The sequence below is a fragment of the Cavia porcellus genome, unplaced genomic scaffold, assembly GCF_034190915.1.
Source record: "Cavia porcellus strain 051 isolate PalLab524CR breed Dunkin Hartley unplaced genomic scaffold, mCavPor4.1 scaffold_6, whole genome shotgun sequence".
Lineage (NCBI taxonomy): Eukaryota > Metazoa > Chordata > Mammalia > Rodentia > Caviidae > Cavia > Cavia porcellus.
The window spans coordinates 62295535-62304352 of NW_026947489.1; positions in this window are offsets into that span (position 1 = coordinate 62295535).

The window sequence follows — 8818 nt, forward strand, 5'->3', positions numbered from 1 at the left end:
TTTTGTTTTGCTTTTTGAGAAAGAGTCTCAATAAGTAGTTCAGGCTGGTTTTGAACCCACTATGTAGCCCAGGCTAAACTTGAACTCAGTGATCCTCCTGCCTCAGCCTCCAGAATGCTGGGATTATAGGCATGTACCATCATGCCCAACTTCTATTTATTTTCTTACTCTTTTCTTCTTTATTTTTATACTCCATTCCCTCCTGCTTCCTCTGGTTTTAATGGAGGATTTTATTTTTCTTGCCTCTTATCCTTTTGTTTTTTACTTTTTTTTTTTTTAGTACAGAATGATTATCCTTGAGTTTTCAAGGATAATCCAAGCCTGTTGCTCACTGCAGCACTTTCTGGGAGAAGCCTAGGCCCTGTGAATATTTACATAATTCCTTCTGTTCCTTATAATTTCTCATATCACTTACTTATCTACAAGTTATGATTACTAAATATTGCTGCTATTATTATTTTGAACAGGCTATTTGTTTTATCAATTAGGAGTAGAAATCAAGGCATGTTATTTGCTTTAATTCCTGCCTTCTTTTTCTCTCCCTTTACATATGTCTGAGTCTCTGAACTCTTGCATTTACCTTTTCTTTGAGTAATTTTTAAAAAAGCATTTCTTGCAGAGCAGGACTACTGATAACAAATTCTCTTAATTTTTGTTTGTCAGAAAGTCTATATGTCTTTTTCACTTTTGAAGATTAATTTTGCTGGACACAGAATTCTAGGTTGGTAAGATTTTCTTTCAATATTTTATACACTTCACTATACACTTTTTAAATTTTATTTTAAAAAGAGAAAACAATAAAAACAATGATAGAAAATTTCAAAAACAATGATAATAGGAGATTAATCATGGTCAATATCTTAGATATTGTTATCTTTTAAGTAGTTGTTCAGTTGTTCAACTACTTAGAATATACAAGCATGAAAAATTGATCAAGCAATATAAGCACAAACTGTTCTTTTCAATGAACTAACAGCAATTAGTAGTGTAATTATTGGGTTATATATACATGTATATATATATTTCCCTTTTTTCCCTTTCTTGTTCCTTTTACTCATCCCAGTTTTTCTTTCCTTTTGAGTGTTGCTTCCCCTTTTACAATATCTATGTATATTTTGGATCTTATTTACTTTTTCAGTTTCTTACACTAGGGAGACAATATGATGTTTACACATGAAAGTCTGATTTATTCATTTATGAGTATGGTCTTGAGTTGCATCCAGTTACCTATAAAAGCCTCGTTTGCCCTTTTTTTAATAGCTGAGTAGTACTCCATTATATAAAAACACCACATCTTTTTATTTGTCCCATAGTTGGTATTTGGGTTGCTTCCATGATTTAGTTATTATAAAATATGTTACTATAAACATGGGTGCATATATATCTCTGTGGTATGATATTTTTAATTCTTACGGGAAGATACCCAAAAGAAAACACCTGGATTGAATGAATCTCTAATCCTAGATTTTGAGGAATCTCCACATTGATTTCCACAGTGGTTGTACCAGCCTACACTTCTACCAACAGTGGGGAAAGGTTACTTTCTCCCCACAGCCCCGCCAGCATTTGTTAATGGTTGATTTCTTGATGATAGCCATTCTTCATGAGATGGAATCTCAGTGTTGTTTTAATTTGTATCTCTCAGATGATCAGTGATGCTGAATATTTTTTCATGTATTTATTTACCATTTGTGTTTCTTCATCTGATAAGTGTATTCATCTCAGATACCCATTTTTGGATTGAGTCTTTGAAGTTAGGGTGTCTTATTTTTTTCAGTTCTTATATGTTCTAGATAGAAGTTGTTAGTCTGAGGAACAGTTGGCTAAAATATTTTCCCACTGTATGGGTTTTCTTTTCATTCTGTTGGTAATTTCTTTTGATGTGCAAATACTTTTTAATAAGATGCATTTGTGTTCATGCTGTTTGAGTTTTGTTTATGAAGTCTCTGCCTACCCCTTCAAGACTTCCAAGATTTCTACTATTTTGTCTTCTAGTAGATTTAGTGTTTCTTTTTTAATATTTAGATCTTTGATCCATTTTGCCTTTAGTTGCATGCAAGGTGATAGATATGGGTCCAGTTTTTGTCTTCAGCATGTGGAAAGTCAGTTTTTCCAGCACTATATATTAATTTTTATTCATATAATTATTATTCCAACACGATTTTTAAAATAGACTTTCTAGGGGCTGGGAATTTAGCTCAGTGGCATAAACACCTGCCTTGCAAGTGTGTGGTCATGAGTTTGATTCCCGGTACTGATAAAAAAGAAAAAGAAAAAAAAATAGACTTTCTTCCAGTGAGCATGTTTGGTACCTTTGTCAAAGATAAGGTGGCCAAGTGTGTTTTTAGTCATGTCTGCATCTTTTTAAACTGTTCCACGTATCCTCAGATCTTTACTTCCTTCCTTTCTTTCTTCCTTTCTTCCTTTCTTTCCTTTCCTTCTTTCCTTTTCTTTTTCCCTCTCTTTCTTTTGTGAGTACTATGCTAATATTATGACAGTAGCTTTGTAGTATAATTTCAAGTCAGGGCTCCTTGCCTTACCTTTGTTGCCCAGGATTGCCTTTGCTATTCTAGGTTTCTTCTGTTTCCAAATAAACTTTAGGAGTGTTTTCTCTAAATCTGTGAGGTGTACTAATGATTACTGGGGACCATGAATTCACAGTGGCCGAATGGAGGCTTGGGATTATGAGACTTTCCATTAACTCTTGGGTTGGCTATTCTTCCCCACCGAGACTAAAATAAGACTACTACCATGAACACTCTTGTGCAAGATTCTTCTATGCACAAGATCATCTCTACCCTTTTGGGTTAAACCAAGATTATCTACTGCCTGCATGTCATGGGCCTCTGAATCTTTTGCTAGATCCTCCTATCATTGTTTATACCTATTGCATTGTACACACCCAATAAATAGTGGCTGGTTTGGAGTATCTGGGTCTTTGACATTCCTGAGGTATTGACTTCCAAGCCCCCTATCATGCATAACTAAATTTGCCTCTGTGTCTTATTTTTTTCCAGTCACCACCTTGTTTCTTATTTTATCTTTTATCGTACCCCTCATACAGGCCAGGTCCTCCATAAATAGTATTTTGATTGGGATTGCATTAAATCTGTATAACAGTTTTGGGAGTATGGACATTTCCACAGTGTTGGTTCTTCCTATCCATGATCAGGGGTTATCCTTTTTGACACCCTCTTTGAACATTTTCCAGAGTTCTATACTTTTCAATGTGTATATCTTTTACTTCCTCTCTTACATTGATTCCTAAGTATTTCTTTTATTTATTTATTTTTTGCATGCTATTGTGGAGGGTGTTCTTTCCCTAAGTTCTCTCTCAGTGAGTTTGTTGTCTGTACACAGGAATGCTATTGATTTTTGAGTGTTGATTTTATAACCAGAGATGCTACTGAATTTGGTTATTACATCTAGAATCTTTTGGTGAAGTTTTTGGGGTATTCTATGTAGAGTAACATGTCATCAGTGAATAACAATTATTTAACTTCTTCCTTTCCTATCCTTATTCCTTTTATTTCTCTCTCTTGTCTAATTGCTCTGGCTAATGTTTCCAGAACTACACTGAATTAGTGGTGTTAATGGACATCCTTGTCTTGTTCCTGATTTTAGATTGAAAGCTTTGAGTTTTTTTTCATTTAGTATGATGTTAGTTATTGGTATGTCATAGATAGGTTTTATCAGATTGAGGTAAATCTATTCCGATTTTCTATAGGTTTTTTTAAATCATGAATGAGTGTTGAACTTTATCAAGAGCTTTTGCTGCATTTATTGAGATGATCATGTGATTTTTGTTTCTGGTTCAGTTGACATGGTGTGTTACGTTTATTGATTTGCACATGTAGAACCATCCCTGCATTCCTGGAATGAATCTCACTTGGCCATGGTGTATAATCTTCCTGGTGGTTTGTTGCATTTGCTACTATGTTTGCTACTATGTTATTGAGAATTTTTGCATCTATGTTCATTAAGGAGATTGGCCTGCAGCTCTCTCTTTTGGTTGGGTTTTTCTGTAGTTTTGATATATGGGTACTATTTGCCTCCAGGAATGAGTTAGTGAGTATTGCTTCCCTTTCAATTTCATTAAAGTTTGAGGAGTATTGGCATTAAATCTTTTCCTAATGTCTTGTAGAATTCAACCATGAATCCATCAGCACCTAGGCTCTTTTTGGTAAGTTTTAAATTATGTTTTCAATTTCATTAACTGATATTGGATTATTCAGAATTTTTAAATTATCATGATTCAGCTTTAATAGTTTATATGTTTCTAGGAATTTGTCCAGGTGTTGTTTTCCAGTCCTCGTGAATGAAGATTTTCAAGTAGATATTGATTTTCTGAATTTCCACATGATCTGTAGTGATTCCACCCTTTTCATTCTTCATTGCATGAATTTGAGTTCTTTCCTTTTTTTCCATAATGTTACTAGGGGTTTATCAATTTTATTTATTCTCTCAAAGAACCAACCTTTTGATTCATTAATTTGTTGTATTATTTTCATAGTCTCAATTGATTAATATCTGCTCTGATCTTTATAATTTTCTTCCTTGCATAGACTTTGGGCTTAACTTGCTCTTCTTTTATTGAAGCTTGAGGTATAACATGAGATTGTTTATTTGCACTCATTCTGTTTTCCTGCTATGAGAATACAGCACTGTAAGTTTCTCTTTTAGGACTGTTTTCATTATGTCTCACAGGTTCTGATAAACTGAATTTGTATTTGTCTTGTCACTTGATTATAGATATTGTTTAATTTCATCTTTAATTTTATCTGTGACCCATTGGTTTTTCAGGAAGGTGTTATTTAATTACATTTATTTATGGAGTTTTTGCAATTTCCTTCATCACTAATTTCCTATTTCATTGCACTATGGTTCGATAATATGCACGGGATAGTTTCAATCCCTTTGCATTGACTGAAGCATGTTCTATGGGCAGCACGTGATCTATTTTAGAGAATGTCCCATGTGCAATTGAGAAGAATGTATATTTTGATGTTGTTGTATGGACCATTCTGTACATGTCTACTGAGTTCATTTGTTTACAGGTGTGGTTCAGTTCTGTTATTTCTTTGGTCATGTTTATGTAGTTGATCTATCTCTTTATGACAATGGGATATTAAGTTCCCCCATTACACTTATGTTATTACTTATTTCATTTTTCATGTCTATTAATGTTTGTCTTAGTTTGGGTGCTCCTGTATCTGTAGCATACATGTTTATGATTATTATCTCTTCTTCTTGAAGTTTCCCCCTAGTAAATATCTACTGACCTTCTTTATTGCTTTTGATCATTCTTGGTTTGAAATCCCCATTATCTTCCAGCAGAAGAGCTAGCCCTGCTTTTTTTCTGGGTTCCTGTGGCAAGGAGCATTGTTTTCCATCCACTGACTTTCAGTCTATGAGTTTCTTTTTTGTTTAAATGTGTTTGTTGTATACAGCATATTGTTGGATCTTGCTTCTTGATCCATTCTGCCAATTTGTTTCTTTTGATTGGTGAATTGAGGCTACTTACATTGATGGTTAAATGGATATCTATTGGCTTATCTTTGTCATGTTATTTTGCCACTGTTGGTTCCCTGTTTGTTCACCCTGCTTAATTGCTTGTCCTGCCTGGTAGTTTCTTCCTGTTGTTGTTGTTAAAATTGTAATTTTTAGCTCTGTCTAAAATATCTTTTAATACTCTTTATAGGGTTGATTTGGTGGTCATGAATTTCTTCAGTTGTTCTTTGTCATAGAAATATCTTATTTCTCAATTAATTTTGAAAAACAGGTTTGCAGGACACATCAATCTGGGTTTGCAGTTGTTATCCTCAGGACTTGAAAAACTTCTCTCTATGCTCTTCTTCCTGTATTGATTATTCACATTTTCCATCCTTTCCCTGTCATTATCTATTTCTTTTTGGCCTATGTCTACTCTAAATTTGCTGAGCAATTCCTTCATGAATTTTCACATTTCCTTTTTTTACTTGAGAGATTATTTCTGCTTTTTAAAATTTCTTTAGAGTCATAGATTTGTTGCTTCACTTTGGTTGCTATTATTTGAGGAATTTCAGATGTGCGTTTTCCTCTATGTCCTTGTCTCCTGGACTTTTTCTGGGTGGGCAGGGATAGAAGTGTGAGACTGCATCTTGCTTCTGTGTCTTGTCATTTTCTGTTTCATAATTTTTTAATTGTTTTCTGTGTTGATCCTTGTAAGTTTTGTAGAAGATAGCTGTATCACTAGTATCAAGTCCTCTCTAGGAAAATTGTGTTCCTCAGGATGTCTTCCGTGTGTAGGAGGCTCTTGGCTTGTGCATTTTCCAAGATCGTACTTTCATAGTTAATTAACAGTGAGATGCTGGTATCTGTTTGGAACAGTCCTCAGTTCTTTGATGTTGGGCTGTGGTGAAGTTATTACTCCAGAGCTTCCCAGTATTCCTACAGAAGGGAGAATAACTAATTACAACAGACAAGGCATCCTAGCTAAAGTACTATAATTATCAAAACAACGGCATTAGACACAACTAAGAAACTGTGGTAACTATTAACTTTGTACTTTAAACCATAGGAGCAAAATATACAATTATATAACAGAACAATTATATAACATTTGTAAATTGGGAGCTTGTATTCAAAGTGTTTCCACTTGGTAGAGCGGCTTTACCCTGTGGTGGGGGAATTTAATAAGATAGTGGATAAAACAAAGATAACTTAAAGAAAGTAGAAGCAAGGCTGGAAGACACACAATGATCACATAAACCTTGGGAAACTAGAGGAGAGGCAGAAGAGAAAGAATGAGGGAGTAAGCAAGGGATTGTCTGAATTTGGTCTCTGGGTTTGGGGGATAAGGTTAGTTCTGTGGCTAGAGTTCTCCCCAGCCATTTACAAAAAGGGAAAAAGGACAAGTGAAATGAAAAGAAAAAGAAAGAAAAAAAAGAATAGAAAAGAAAAGCAGCAACAATAAGAGAAAACGAGACAGGCCCACTCTCCTGAGTCTCTTCTGTGTGTCTTTGTCTCCAAGCACAATGCTGCTTCACCTAACATCACCATATGTTGCATTGTCATTGTTATTTTTGCTTGAGATTTTTCACATCACTTATGAAAAGTAGGAGGTTCTTGGCTTGTGTCCCTAGTTGGGACCCTACTTGGTTGTGGGCATTTTCTTTTATCTCTGGGCCATCCAGAGCAGTTCACACCAGTCATGGTGGCCACAAGGGGAAGGGATGTTCTCTGGGCCTTCCAGCACAGTTCACCTGGATTGAGGCAGTGTCAGTGGTGACATAGTAGGAGCTCACTTTTCTTCTCTGTGTGATTTTTGGAGATAAGTCTGGTAAAGTTCTTAGGTAGGCTCCTGGTAAGTAAGATTCCTGCCTCTGTGTTTTGTCTCAGGATTTTCTGTGTTTTTGACTTCCTTCAGTTTCAATGTAGTCTGCACAGGTCTGGTTTTACATTTATTCTGTTAGGTTTACTCTGAGTGTCCTTAATCTGTGGTGCCTACCGTTAATTTGGAAAAAATATCAATCACTGTTGCTTCAAGAATTTTCTGTTATTTCTCTCTTTCTTCTGCTATTCTCATGTGAATGTTTCACATTCTGGAATTGTCTCACTGTTCTAGAACATTCTGATAGAAAAACAAATAAAATAGTCTGTTCCAATGTTTTTGTTCTTTCTTCTCTTTGAATTTCAGCTGTGAACATTTTTGTTAGCATTTCTTGAAGCTCAGTGACTGTTCTCTAGCCATGTCTAGATGAATTCATCAAAGCATTCTTCGTTTCTTCCTCCCACCCCCATTTCCTTTTGATTCTTGGCATTTCTACATCTCTGCTTTTTGGCTTGCACTTCTCTGTGTCCTTCCATGTTTCCTATTTTACTCATCATCATCTTTATTGTACCATTCATATTTGTTCAGTTCTTGATCTGATAATTCCAGCATTATTCCCAGGTATGGCTTGACCTCTGCTGTCTCTTTAAGCAGTTTTACCTTTTAGTAAACCTTGTCAATTTTTGTTGAAAGTCTGATGTAACTTTCTGCACAGAAGGAACTGACCTAAATAAGCCTTTATTTTTTTTAATTTTTTTTATTTAAAGAAAGACTAAACAAAACAGAAAATCGGTAGAAATCATACATACTTTCAAAGAAAAAATAAACAATAATAAATCACCAGTTGATGTTTACATATTGTCCTCTTACAAATAATTGTTCAAGATACACAAGTGGAACATGTAAGTGGGAATTCAAACAGTGAGGTTGCAAATAGTTCTATTCAACAAAAATTTAGTAACATGGTTATCAATCCTATGCACTTAAACATACATGCAATTATCCATATCTTCATTTATGTTGAATTTAAACAAACCAAAGCAGACTAAAATAACTCTAGACATAGAATAATAGTATTGCTGGATTTCACACCATGACACACAGGGATCAGCACTGGGTACTCTAGTGTTTTTTTTCCTTCAAAATATTTGTTCATTTCATCATGTGTCATAAGATCAGTTCTTGTAAACTGTTTATAGGTTCTATGCACACATGAGTCTTAACATGTATTTCTATCCTTTCTATATTAGAAGGGGAAACAAAACAAAGCAGGACAAAACAAGACATATTCCTATAGACACATAAAATGAAAAGACATATAAAACCACTGTTAAAGGAGTTCTACTATGGTTACTGTGTTGTCTCTTGTTATCTTCAATAGAATTGGCTATATCATCAAATATAGTATAACTGAATATATCAGTACATAACAGTATTTATAAAAATACAACTTTGTAGATAGTGTAAAACTATAAAAACAGGTAGTAATCAAACCAGAATGGGTAT